This window comes from Dipodomys merriami, unplaced genomic scaffold (assembly GCF_024711535.1).
Source record: "Dipodomys merriami isolate MVZ:Mamm:240054 unplaced genomic scaffold, mDipMer1.0.p SCAF_1, whole genome shotgun sequence".
Taxonomy (NCBI): Eukaryota; Metazoa; Chordata; class Mammalia; order Rodentia; family Heteromyidae; genus Dipodomys; species Dipodomys merriami.
In genome coordinates this window covers 53,058,860-53,073,503 of record NW_027202270.1, presented here as the reverse complement: position 1 = coordinate 53,073,503, position 14,644 = coordinate 53,058,860, and the positions used below count along the sequence as shown (strand labels likewise).

Below are 14,644 nucleotides of genomic sequence, written 5' to 3'. Positions count from 1 at the left end.
CAGATGTGAAGTGGCTTCAAAATTCCAATTAAAATGAAAAGATTCGAGCTAGGATAAAACTGACTTGCCTTTCCCTGGACGATGCCGCCGCTAGACGGCGTTCCGTGGAGTTTTGCGTGCCGCACAGAACGAGGATGACTGCTTTTCCTTTGTGTTTCCTTCCTCCCCCCATTCCCCCCCCTCGTCCCCTCTGCACATCTAACAACTAACGAAGAGGACGAAAAGTAGAAAACACGGTGCATGCTTCAGAGTTCAGTAGCTCAGTGCACACACCTGACCTTGGCTGCGCTCCACCGACCCGGCCCCCCAAGTCCCACCTGGTCGCTGGGTGTCGGGGTAAGGGGTGAGCGCACAGGTCGTTGGGGGTCGCTAGGGGCCGGACGGAGCCCCGGGCGGCGCGCCCGAGGCCTGGTCGTGGGAGCGCACGACGCGTGGCGTGGCACGGCCCGCCGCCCTCGGGGGGCAGCCGCGTCGCTGGTAAGCCCAGCCTCGTGCGTCAACGAAGCTCTTAGAAACGGAGCCTAGATTTCACAGGAACGGAGTGCCTCGTACCCAGAGACGCGCTTTAGCTGCCATTAGGAAGTTCTTTAAAAAAAAAAACCCACAAAGATTGGGGAGGTCGTTTCCCTTGCAGCTCCGCCACCATCTGCTGTGTGGACTGAGTCAGCGTGAGGTAAATTTGCAGCCACGCGCCTCTCTCGGAGGCGGTGCGCCTTCTCCACCGTTCCTCCTGGCTTCCAAGAAGGCTTGGGTGTCTGGTGAGGTGACATTGCCCCTGTGTTCCAAGGAAACCCGAGCTTGGAGTGGGGAGACCCCTGGGGAATCAAAGGTCGCGGCCCAGGTTGGGAAAGAAGTTGTCTTCTCCCTCCCCCCCCCGCCCCCCTCTGTGAGGGTTGAGGTCAGACTTGCTTAATTTATCACAGTATAGAAAGAAGAAGAAGAAGAAAGGAGATGAAAAGGGGAGGCCCTCGTACGGCCAGCTTTGGATTCTGCTGCCGTCCCGACCCTCCGCGCCATCTTAGATCAGTTTCAACCTCCCTGGGGGCTGAGTGCGGCGGGCGCCTGGCGCTGCTGGGGCGCGGAGAGGCTGCGCCTCGGCTCTTCACCTCCCAGGCCGAGCAGAGCGCCCAACCCTACGCGCTGAGGCGGCGGCAGGCGGCTTCTGCTCGGCCGGCCCGGGCACAAGCAAGCCCAGGCCCTCGGGGTTGGGCCGGGCCCGTGGTTCCGGAGGCGTGATCTGGCCTCTGAGCCTGGGCTTCGCGCTTCGGTCTTGCCCGGTCGCTGAGCCCGGGCTTCGGGCCTTGCTATCAGGTGGGCATGCGGTGCTTTGGCTGACCAGGCCTCAGTATAAGCCCAAGCCCAAGGTCAGGCTGCAGGCCTGTCCGGAGTCATCGTCCCCGGCAGTATGTAAGATGGGTTCTCGCACTCTCCATTACTAGGCCTTGCAACTAGCGGTCTTTCTAGGACTAGCTGAAGCTTACTGGACCAGATTGTTCCTTTGTAGAAACAATTTAAATCACCCAAGCTTTTAATGAACAGCAATTTAGAGTCTACACAGAACCTCCTGAACTTAGTTCTTGCTGTTGTATGGCCTTACAAATCCTACTGCTAATGCTTTGTAAGTTAAACCCGTGCCCCCTTTTCTTTGAAGGAGTAGTGATATTTATCTTTTTAGCACTGAGGCTTTAAAAGATTTTCTACTTTCTGTTTAGAATGCAGGGTAGAAACAAAAGCTTTGTTGAAAAAGACCATATATGTTCCCAAAGAATTTGTGTGTGTGTGTGTGTGTGTGTGTGTGTGTGTGTGTGTGTGTGTGTGTGTGTGTGAGAGAGAGAGAGAGAGAGAGAGAGAGAGAGAGAGAGCATGAGAGCCTGAGAGCACACTATCAATCATGTAGGGCATATTGGCCACTGGGTAGAGAAATGAGTAGAATTCTATTATGCTGTATTCAAACAAACCTATCTAGATTCCCTGGGAAGAAACAGCAACAATAGTCAAATTTATGTCTGAAGTACTTAGCAACTGTAAAACTCACTGATTCAATTTAGTTTTTAAAATATTTACTCTGGTATGTTGGCAATTACTTGGCTAATTTTTGATATTTGAATGAGTAATATTTTAGCCTAATATTATGAAATGACTGTTTTTAAAGGTAGCTGAGACTTTTGAATCTTAGCTGTATCTAAGTGAAGTTACAGTCAAATTTTGTTTTTGCCAGAACAAGAAGATAAGTCTAGTCTTCTAGAGAAGACAGACTAGGCAAGATTTTTGTGTAGGCATTGCATTGTACTTGGTTTGGTTCAGCTGCTTGAGATTTTTGTGTCATCTTGGTTCCTGTCTTCAGATTGTGTGTTAGGTTGTCACATACTTAAAAATATATTCACTTGAAAGAAAACCCCACTGCTTTCACAATAAAGTAAACTTGATGGTGTACAACTCACTGGTCTCATCTAAGCCGATTATATCCGCCTTGCATGTATTTTACACCCACAGTATGGTTTGCAGCGGTGTTCAAGGCATGGCGTGAAAAATTTGATTTGAATAGTTCCATTAAAGAAATGGAAAAAAAAAACATGGTTTAATAGACCTTCATACTGATAGCTCCCCTTCTTACTATGCTAACTCTGAAATAAATATGTAATCTAGTTTTAGGAACATGGCATTTAGAAGACCCTTGCTGGTAATATTTAATTTAATAAACATACTAACTGTGACATTATTAATGCAATGAAGCTTGTACCACAAGCTGATTCTTCAGGTTGTTTGACCTATTACTTATTACTAGATTTCTTATAAACATGTCCTGTAATTTATACCTTTGGTTATACTTTAAAATTATTTTGGAGTCCAACTCTTTAAAATACTTATATGACAGGATATTCATTTTAGACACAAAACATTTATACTGGGATAATAGGGCAGCATACCCTTCAGTAGGAGGCAGACAGAGTTTACTAGGAAAGACTATGTCTATGAATATTTGATTGTTTCAGTCAGTATAGTTATTTTCTTCCAACACTAGTAGGAAAGAAAAAGAATATAGGATTAGGTTTCAATGCCAGAGTTGTATCTGTTTTTTAATGGTTAATACTAAGTGTTAAGAAGTGGCAAATTAACTACACTTTCTGATTGAAAAGTAAAACAAATTTTGCTTATATTAGATTTACTGCTTAGGGACTTCTGGGTTTAGGTTTAGTACATCTCTTCCAGCAGAAGTATGCTGAATAGGGGGGAAAACATTTCAGTTGAGCCATATCATTTCAGGTGCCTAAAAAAGCCAACAATGTTGTTATCAAACCATAGGGTCTTCCTAACACACAATTAAACATTAAGATGTATTTGTAATTTGTTTTTCTATTCCTTATATGAAAGGAAAGGCATTTTCAATCTTAGAAAAATTCAGAAGCAATTTTTTGGTTCTCAGTTAATTCAGTTTCATCTTAAAAGTTCAAATTTAGCAAAGCACATGTTCCCTTGTTCATGCCAAGTGTGATAAAAACTAGTCGAAAAATAAAACCATCGCAAACAAGTAGAGCACCGCACTTCACTGCACGCTATACAGGCCACATCATTTCTAGGTCTGATGTCACTGATTGCTGGGCATTGTAAGTTTGCCTTTGAAAGTTGATAGAATGCACCAGTACTGTATTTCAGATATATTTGTTTGTGTTGTGTTTTAAATACCATATTTGACTAGTGACTGCGTACTCATGAACATTCAAACATTTCTATCTTCTATCAGCAAAAGTTATTCTTTTCAGAGCTCTAGGATGTCATTTTCTTCATATTCTTTGGAGACAATAGTTTCTTTAGTTGTATCTAAAATACAAATCAGCAAAGCACCCCCCTTATAATTTAGTCATTATAGACTATTTTGTGAAATGATAACAGTCTTAGTTTGGTTTCTGTGTGTATAATAATTTCTACCACCTAGAATAATACTCTTGGACTTCAATGAATAAAATATACATGGATGTTGTATGGATTCAGGTTAGGCCGTCTGCAACCAACACAGACATTTTATGAGAACTTTCCATTATCATATATGTTTCTAGTGTTTCAAATAGCTTGCTCAATTGGGAATTTGCTGAAGCCCAAAGCAGTATTTTTCATTAAAAATGTTTCAAAAGGTGGCTAGCACTTTTATAACTGGATATCTTTGAATTGAAAAATTACAATTTTTGATATAATTTTTACCAAAAATAGCAATGTTTACTACTCAGCACCTTGGAGAAAGTAGAAACTATAGTGAGGACTTGCATTTCCATATACTTACAGTATATTTAATTTTGAATCCTGTAGATTTTGTTCAAATAAATTCTTTTTGTACCTCTGTCTTAATTTGCTATTTTTAAAAAGTAACTGTGTTTTAATAATTCTTAGAGCGTATTCACCTTTAGGATTCATTCTCTTAATTTATGCACACATTCTGCTTTGTTCCTGTAGAGAAAGTCAAAGAAACATACTGACTTCCTCCTCAACAAATTTGTTCCTTCCTCCTCCAACTCTGCTCTCTCTGACACTCATTTTGCCCTTGTTGACTCCCTTGCCAACAACTTTTTTTTAACCTACTCTTTTTTTCTCATGCTACCATCTCAACCTGAATCTTTATAAAATTCATGCCTGACTCATCAGTTTGCTTTTATTCTTTTAAAAAAAGATTATATTTTTATTATCTCTAAGTAGATGTACAAAGGAGTTACCATTCCAACAAATCTGGTTATTAGTACAATGCATCTTGATCAGTGTCACCATTTTTATCACTCTCAGCTTGCATTTTTAAGATCAAGATTTTTATGCTTTCCTCAAAACAATTAGGACTTTTGAGACAAACATCAGATACAGTATTTCTTTTTATTTAACCCCAAGACACTTAAAAAATGTCTTTTATATGTTTTATAATCAGTTCATCTCTTAATACTCATTTTTCTCTTCTCTTGTTTCTCTTTATATTTGTGAAAAGATAGTGTAATATTCTTATTCCTTACTGGTATTTCTTTTCTCTTTATACATAACCTTCTTAGCTATGTGAGCTGCTGTGTTTATCCCTATTCTGATCTTTTGTAGTTAGAGTCCATCTCAATGCTTTCTTTGATCCTTTTCAGTTTAGCTTCCTCATTTGCAGGCACATTACAACTTTTCTTACTATGTTCCCTAGCACACTTTTCACCAAATTTAATGGCCTTATTACAGACTAATCTTCATTCTCTTCACTGTTTTAAGTCATAATTAGCTCTTTGGATGATTTAGAATTGTAGGTGATTCTGAAACTCCTTTACTGTCTAGTTCCTTTTTGCAGCTTTTCTTTCAGGGCTCTCTGCTCGCTTGCTCATTTGTTCATTCATCATATAAGTCTCTATGGGGGATGATTTTCACAGCATATGTGCTCATATATCTATCCTAAGAACATTGATTATACATGTAACATATGATATACAAGCATAGGTGGGAAAAACATCTAATGGTGTTCTTCTTAATGTATATCTTCAACTGGTTGCCTAACAGCCTTCACCTACTAGATCATTTTAATTTCTTATTCTCTGATATTGTATTTGACATTCTAGGGTTTCTTATTTAGCCTTCCTTGGACCCTCTGATATTAAGTCATGTTCTCTTTATCCTTAACCTACGTTTAACATAGTGAAGATTAAAATGGACTTTTTGAAGTTATTTTTCTTATTATTAAATTCCTTAAGAAGATTGCAATAGGAAGTATGCATAATATACATGACAACACTATTGACAGAGAATATATATGATATATATCTTATATATGTACTATATCATATTAACTAAGTACATCATTATGGCAATACTGTTAAGAGAGAGGATATATTTTTAAGATATATAATACAATATAGTGTATACACACACTATATAGTATCAACTAAATCATTATCACTTCTTTCTCCACAAAGCCATAAAAAAAGTACAGTACCAAATCTAAGAGATTTAGGCCTTGTAGATCATGAGAAATAATTTTACTGTTATCCCACTTCTTTAGGTAATTTTTTTGTTCCTGAATTTAACTTAAAGATACACATATTTTAAATTTTCATTTTCAATTCTTTTTGCTTTACAGTCAACTTTCAAAATATAAATGCATGTGTGCCTCTGTGTGTGTGTGTGTGTACAATTAGCATGATGAGTCTGGAGAGCAGGAAGATAAAACCAGGAAAAATGAGTGGGGAGTTTGACAGTCTCTGTATTCAGCTGTCCTAGAAACCATTATGACTGTGTGTTCTTCGAGAGTCTCTTTTTGGAGCCTAAAGAAATACCCTTTTTAAACAATTTGTCTATGAAAATCAGCATTAGGATCAGGAGCCTTTAAGGTTTTTTTTTTTTTTAAATTACTTAATTGCATGTAGCACAATTTTCATTGGAATATAAAAATTAGTAAAAATCTACCATTCTAAGAAATGTTCACAATATGATTGTAAGTTTGTAGTTAGTACCATGGAAACTTAGTATATAAGATAGGAAGGGATGGTAGGAGAAAAACAAAGGAGGGGCAATAATGCTCAACAAGAAATGTACTCATTACCTTACTCATGTAACTGTAACCCCTCTGTATAACACCTTTACAATAAAACAAATTTTTTCTTTTTGGGTCCGGTTGTGGGGCCTGAACTCTGGGCCTGGGCACTGTCCCTCAGCTCTTCAGCTCACGGCTAGCGCTCTACCACTTGAGCCACAGCGCCACTTCCAGCTTTTTTCTTTTTTGCTTATGTGGTGCTGGGGAATTGAACCCAGGGCCTCACGCATTGCAAAGCAAGCGCTCTACCACTGAGCCACCTTCCCAGCCCAATAAAACACATTTTTAAAAAAGATAGTTACATATTAAATTTGTTTCAAAGTGTAGTTCTCAAAAGAACTTGACTCCTATGAGAGAGTAGAAAACAGTGAACACAAAGAAAAGACTTTATGATCATTTTCATTATTTTCATTTGTAAAATGACATTTGCCAACTTGAAAAAGGTGAGCTTTCTGTGGATTTATGGCTTCCTACATTTGAATTCAAATGTTATGACCTAGAGTAGAAATGCCTCTAGATTAGTGGTTTTTAAAGTTTATTTATTTATTAACTGGGACTCAAAGATACCTCCATATGTACACACAGAGAACTTGGACAAAATAATACTTTTTACCACATTCAATTAACTCTGCCATTTTCCTTTCATGTTCCTTTTGATTAAAAATAATTCTAATTATTACCTAGTGAATTTATCCCATGATTCTCTACAGGACAGTGGTGTAGTTTGAAAACCACTGCCATGGTGATGCTGTTAATTTGCCTAGCCTAGTATGTCTTCTCTGTCTCTGTCTCTGTCTCTGTATCTGTGCCAGGTCTGGGGCTTTAACTCAGGTCTGCATGCTGTCCCTGAGCTTTTTGACTCAAAGCTAGAGCCACAGCTCCACTTCTAGCCATTTGATGAGTAATTGTAGATACCAGGCTGGCCTTGCTCATTATCCTCAGATCTCAGCCTCCTGAGTAGTTAGGATTAAAGGTGTGAGCCATAATGCCTGATTCATTTTCCTCTTTTCTTTTCTTTTTTTTTTTTTGGGGGGGGGTCTGGTCGTGGGGCCTGAACTCTGGGCCTGGGCGCTGTCCCTCAGCTCTTCAGCTCAAGGTGAGCGCTCTACCATTTGAGCCACAGCACCACTTCCGGCTTTTTTCTTTTTTCTTATGTGGTGCTGAGGAATCGAACCCAGGGCCTCATGCAGGCAAGGCAAGTGCTCTACCATTGAGCCACCTTCCCAGCCCCTCCTCTTTTCTTTCTGCTCATACATTTTATTTTATTTCTTTTCTAGACTATGTAAGTCAAATTGGGTGAATAGCTTAGTAGTCCTCTTAAGTATATAGGGGCATACAGAGTGATTTGGTATAAAGATGGAGAAATTTTTCTTTACCATGTTCATTTATGATGCTCAAGTTTTTGTTTTTTAATTTTAAGGTGTCTTTCTTTTTTTTTTTGAATTCCATTCATTTATTTTGAAATTTTTTGAAGGATCTTTTTTGAAGGATTAAGAAACATTTGGGAATAGTCACATAATTTGTGACTATTAACAGTTCACTATGTTTTTCTGACAAGGTGACCCTCAAGACCTTTTTGCATCGGTCTATATTCATATAATAAGCACTTATGTGGTGATACATTTAATACCATTCAAACAGCATACAACCAAATAAGGCTTGGCTATTTAAATCCATTATACAAAAATCATATTCATATCACAGATAAATTATAGGGTTGGTTTTTATTTTTTGGTCATACCAGGGTTTGAACTGTACTGGCTAGGCATGAATTTTACTGGTTGAGCCACATGACCAGCCTGTTGTCATTCTTCACTCTACAGAGCGTTTGTACATAAAGGTTAGTATGAACAGATCATGCAAAATCTAAATTAGTGTGTGAGTTTCACGGACAGCAGACTGTGGTTGGAAGGAGCTCTGGGGTGTGAGGCGTTTTTGGTCCCTGTGGATGTGTTACAAAGTCCTGTCTACACGTGACAAATCCACGTTTCTTGGATGCCTTTGCCACATACTCTTTAAAAGTTAGACCTTTTTTTTTTTTATAGCTATTCATACCTTTTGACTTTTTTAAAATGTTCAATCCTAAGTTTTAGGTTTTTTTGATTGGTCGTGGGGCTTGAACTTTGAGCCTGGGCACTGTTCCTCAGCTCTTCAGCTCAAGGTGAGCACTCTCCCACTTGAGCCACAGCACCACTTCTGTATTTTCTGGTAGTTTATTGGAGATAAGAGTCTCATGGACTTTTCTTGCCTAGGTTGGCTTTGAACTGCAATCCTCATATCTCAGCCTCCTAAGTAGCTAGGATTACAGGCATGAGCCACCAGTGCCTGGCTAAATCCTAAGTTTTGATAGTGGCCAAGTATTTGCTTTCTGGCATATGAACGTTTAAAGAATTTTTTATGTATAGCCAGTGAAAGGACTACGTGAGGTGGTGAGGAAGGGCACTGCCTGGGACTGGAGGAGCCAGAGAGGAGTTGGCTTGGTGAATGTGTCGCAGGTTTCTGTTTTGGGAGACGGAGACTTGGCGATTGTGTGAAGCAACGAGTATGTGTTCACACAACTTAAGATCGTTTCTGTGGTAAATGCTGAGTGCATTTGCTACAATATTTTAAAAAGTTGAAAGTAATTTTTTTTTTGAAGGTTATGGGGCCTGAACTGTGGGCCTGGGCGCTGCCCCTCAGCTCTTTAGCTCAAGGCTAGTACCCTACCACTTGAGCCACAGCGCCACTTCTGGCTTTTTCTGCTTATGTGGTGCTGAGGAATTGAATCTAGGGCCTTATGCAAGGCAAGCACTCTACCACTGAGCCACCTTCCCAGCCCCAGTTGAAAGTAAATTTAAGAACTAAAGCTTGTAAGTAGCAGTCAAAAATTTTACATTACTATATTTCTAGTTCATAAGTTTGTGTTTCCATTGTTCACCCATATATACCTTTATTTTTGGCAATGCTGGAGGTTGAACTCAGAACCCTGCATTTGCTATGCAAGTACTTCACCACTTGAGCTACACCTCCCAACCTTAAGGTGTCTTTCAAATTGCTATTGATTTATTTAGCACTTATTCCATCTTTAGGCCTCTAATCTCTCTCTCCCTCCCACTTTCTCTTTCTCTTCCTCCCTCCCTCCCTCCCTCCCTCCCTCCCTCCCTCCCTCCCTCTCTTTCTCTCTCTCCCTCCCTCCCTCTCTCTCCCTCCTCTCTCCCTCCTCTCTCTCTCCCTTTCTTTCTTTCTTTCTTTCTTTCTTTCTTTCTTTCTTTCTTTCTTTCTTTCTTTCTTTCTTTCTTTCTTTCTTTCTTTCTTTCTTTCCTTTCTCTCTCTCTCTCTCTCCCTCTCTCTCTCTCACACACACAAGTGTATTGATTTATTGAAATGCAAAGTCACTTGTAGTCTATGAACAGGCCCATACTTGCTGTGTGGTTCTTTGCATGAACTGCCTCCTTCCTTCTTGACACTAAGACACAGCTGGAGGGAGGAAGAGGACAGTATCACTTCTCACATTCTCTAGGTCAGTGGTTTCACATCAGAATCACCAGGGATGTTTTGAATTCTGATGCCTGGATTATCATTCCGCACCAAATCAATCAGGATGTGATCAATCAGGTGGTGAGATCCAGGAATCAGTAAGATTACCAAGTAATTCTAATGTGATTCAAAGCTGGGAACCATTCCTCAAGGTTTTTTTGTTTGTTTATTGTAGTGAGAAGACTAGTTGAAAAAAAAATTTTTTTTTTGGGTCTGGTCGTGGGGCCTGAACTCTAGGCCTAGGTGCTGTCCCTCAGCTCTTCAGCTCAAGGCTCTACCACTTGAGCCACAGCGCCACTTCCAGCTTTGTTTTCTTTTTTCTTATGTGGTGCTGAGGAATCGAACCCAGGGCCTCAGGCATGCAAGGCAAGCGCTCTACCACTGAGCCACCTTTCCAGCCCCGAAAGTGTTTTTTATTTTTGTTCTGTTTTAGTTTTAAATTTTAAAACTGCTAATGTTGGACAGTTGCATCTGATGAGTATAATATCAGGCCTAGGGACTGATGTAATTGCAACTTTCTTAAAAATAGTAAGTGCCTACCACCGGTGGCTCACACTTGCTACTCAAGAAGCTGAGTTCTGAGGATCGCAGCTCAAAGCCAGCTGGGTGACATGACACTCTTAAATCCAGTTAACCACCAGAAAACTGGAAGTGGTGTTGTGGCTCAAAGTGGTAGAGCACTATCTTTGCATGAAATGCTCAGGGATAGCATCCAGGTCCTAAGTTCAATCCCCATGACTGATAAACAAAAACAAAAACAACAACAAAAACAAAAACAAGTACATAGATTTAAAAATAATAATTATTTCCTTTTTGCTTTTTTCCCCTTCAGTGCTGAGGATCAAACCAGGACCTTATGCATGCTAGGCAGCCTTTACAAATAATTTCTTTTTTTAAATACTTTTTTATTGTAAAAATACCATATAGAAGGGTTACAGATATATAAGTAAGGTAATGAGTACATTTCCTATCGAGCATTGTTGCTTCCCTTCCTTCCCACCTCCCCAACTACCCACCCCTTACAAATAATTTCTTTTAAGTAACTTTGCATTTTATAAAGAATAAATCAATCTGGTCATCTTTTAGAGCAGGCAGTTTAACCTTTTGAATATAGTAGGAAGTGTAGATCTTCTCACTTTCTGTATAGAAGAAACATTTACACTTGTGTGCCAGCTTATTATGATAAAACATCATGATAAGTGCTGTTTTGGAAACTACAACCATCCATAAGATAATCTTTATGTGGCAGATTGAAATTGGAAGGTCATCAGGAAGTACTACATGTTGGACATCTGATGTCATTCTCCAAAGAGTAAATGGAGTTTATTCACAAATGGAATTTGTTGGTTGAACCAGTTCTAAAGGTAGAAAGTCAGTTTAGGCAATACCATCCATATACCATATTTCAAGTCAGTTATAGAGGAATTACCATTAAATATGTCAGATCAAAGATTTCATCTCCTTTTTGCAGGCCAGACATAAGTAGCTTACTTACTCAGATGGCTTCCTACTCCATGGCATCCTCGCAAGTCATTCATTTTAAGTGGTTGTATCCATTTAAATCATAAACAAATCATTACACGTTTGAGAAGCTGTCGTATTTAGGAGATTGTAATAGAAGTATAGAAACTTTGAAGTTTTGTTCAGATTGAGTATCCCTTAAAATATGTGGAGGGTTATTGCTTACTATTATCCCTAGGAATGATAAGTTAATATTAATGGATTTTGTTTGTGTTTTATATAATACTTATATATGCAAGTATTATAACATGAGTAGAAGAGAAGATGAAATGAGGCCTGTTTATTTGCTATGAAATATAATATAGGGCAGGGGAGCGTAGCTAGCAGTAGAACACATGACTAGCAAGCATGAGTCTGAGTTCAAACCTCAGTACTAGCAAAAAATAAAAATAAAAATTAATCAAGGTTGGCCTCAGTGCTTTGTGCCTATAATTACAGCTACTCAGTAGGTAGAGATCAAGAAGCTCACAGTTCTGGGCCAGCCTTGGAAAAATATTATCAAGACTCCATTTCAACTAATAAAAAATAAGCTATGGAATAAGCTTATGGAAGGCATAAGTCAGGGGATCATTGTCCAGCCTGACCCAGGCAAGAACTCAAGACTTTTTCTCCAAAATAACTAAAGAATAAAGGGCGAGGGGGCATAGTTCAAAGCCCTGAATTCGAATTCCAGTACTGAAAAAAAAGAAGAAATAAAGTATAGAATATGAAAATTCACCAGCTGTAGGACCAAAACGGGAAAAACTTTAAAGGTTAAGAGAAAGAGCTTGATTAAATATGTTTTGGGACTTGCTAAGTTAAAATTGTGAGAAATGTCTTATGTTTTTCAAAATTATTTACTTATTTTTATACAGGGTCTGGTTTTGGACCCCAGCCTGACAAGGAAATTCCTGATTATCCTGCCCCAGCCCCTGTTTAGCTTAACTATTGTTCAGTACAGTTTAGCTTGTGTAATCTTTAGAAATCTGCAACTTCTGTGATTTAAAAATAAGAGAACCAACATGAAGAAAAGTAAAAGTTATTGATTGGACTTATTTCTTACACTACCTACTACCTGCTTCTCCAAATGCAGTATTTCATCTGTGCTAGAATTAAGTATTTATTAATGTTCAAGAAACTAGGCAGTCATATGACCATGGCTTATTTTAGCTTACTCCTAAATTTAGCAGTGTTCCCAGATTGAAAAATGGTAAAAGGATTGGAGAACAAATGTACAGTTTTTAGTTTATTCCTTCTTTTGGATTTTACATATTTTTAAAGCTACATTTCACTATCCCCAATCATATTCTATTGACCCTTTTATAAGAGTGAAGAATCAATATGTTAGAATTTTCTGAGACTCCAACATTTTATTTGTATGAATTATATATCTTTTGATTTTTCAATGAACATAGTTCCTAGAAATGATGTACAGTCAATGTTTTATTATTCAGGCATTTCCTTTCTGTGAGTTATCTGTGTGCATTGCTTCTCACTTGTTTCCATCTGCCAATCTTTTTGTTACTTTCACTTATTTTTACTTGATAACAAAAAAGGAAAATTATGGTAGAAATGAAATCTGTTTATTAGCGAATACAATTTGGCAAGAAAAAGAATACAAATATTTCTAAAATGAAATCCTTGGACTAATGCATTTTATTTAGCCTTGCTCTTTTTACAGTCTTAATCTACAATTAAATGAAACGTTTAGCTTATTTATTTTGCAAACCAAAAGCAACATGGTCATTATTTATTTCATAGAAATCCCAATGAACATGTTTTTACCAAAATAACCTGAATTAAAGCTCAGAATTTCTCTGCCATTAGTTCAAAGGCCTTTCTGGCAGGCCTCCAAACTGAAAATTTTGCTAGGCCTCTATTTTCAAGTGGATCGCCAGTTGAAGTGAAATTAATAATGGCCAGCATTACACCTTGCTTTGTGGGTTAGATGAATTTACTATCTCCCATTCTACTATTGTTGTGTTTGCAGTTTAGAGAAATGAAAAGTAGCTTGTCTTCACAGGACAATAAAGGATTGGGGATTCTTTCTCTAAGACAAATAGAACAAGCACTTTCCATATGGATTTGATTACTATTTTAATTTAGCAAGCCTTTGTTGATTACTGACTATGATTGTGGGATTATGAAAGGCACCATGGAGATTGTAGGATGAATTAAATATAGACTCTCCATGATTTGTGTGTGTGTGTGTGTGTGTGTGTGTGAGAACACTATTCTGCAGGATGAAAAGTGGTCAGTGATGATTTGTAGAACAGTAGCTTAAGAGAGCTCCTTTGAAAAAGTGTGATTATGCCCAACTGTGGGAATCATAGGGAGCTTTGATATGATCTTCTTGAGAATGGACTTGCAGAAATCCAGGGTTGGGGGTGGGGGTGGTAAAAAGTCATTTTGCATAGAAAAATATTCATAAGCGAAGTCTGAGAGATAGTGGAGCAAGGCCTATTTAAGAAATGGATAATAGGAAGTGGCGCTGTAGCTCAAGTGGTAGAGTGCTCGCTTTGAGCTGAAGAGCTGAGGGACAGCGCTCAGGCCCAGAGTTCAAGCCCCACGACCGACAAAAAAAAAAAAAAAAAAGAAAAAAGAAATGGATAATAGTTTTGATGCTTGTGAAATTAGAATGTACAGAGGTGGTAAGAGGAGGGTGAAAGGCTGAGTGTTCATTTGCCTAGCATTAGTAAGGTCCTGGGTTCTATTCCCAGCACTGAACAGAAAGAAAGAAAAGCCTGGATGCTATGTAACCATTTACATTCTGCATGTTTAATCAAAATGGAAGCCAGGTGCTGTTGGCTAACCCCTGTAATCCTAGCTACTCAGGAGGTTGAGATCTGAGGATCAAGATTTGAAGCCATCTCTAGAAAGAAAGTCTGTGAGACTGTTATCTATGGTTAACCACCAAAAAGCCAGAAGTGAAGCCATGGCTTAAGTAGAAGAGCACTAACCTTGAGCAAAAAGGCTCAGGCCCTGAGTTCAACACATAGGACCTGAACCAAAAAGAAAAACAAAAAAAAACAAAAAACAAAAAAGAAGAAAGAAAAGAAAAAGGAAAAGATCCAAATTCAATGGAAGCAACTT

The 14,644-nt window shown here is 38.7% G+C and overlaps 1 protein-coding gene across 2 annotated transcripts in view; it reads left to right on the top strand.

The window, feature by feature from the left end:
* The window catches only part of Slc4a10 (solute carrier family 4 member 10), a 446,328-nt gene that overhangs the window by 7,750 nt on the left and 423,934 nt on the right, over window positions 1–14,644 (top strand). Inside the window, exon 1 of one of the 2 annotated variants that reach the window (XM_070021977.1) lies at window positions 505–673. The exons of the other annotated variant lie outside the window; for it this stretch is intronic. The gene's annotated coding sequence lies outside the window, so the exon portion shown is untranslated. Of the gene's footprint in view, window positions 1–504; window positions 674–14,644 lie in introns of those variants that run through there. 2 annotated transcript variants of the gene reach the window in all.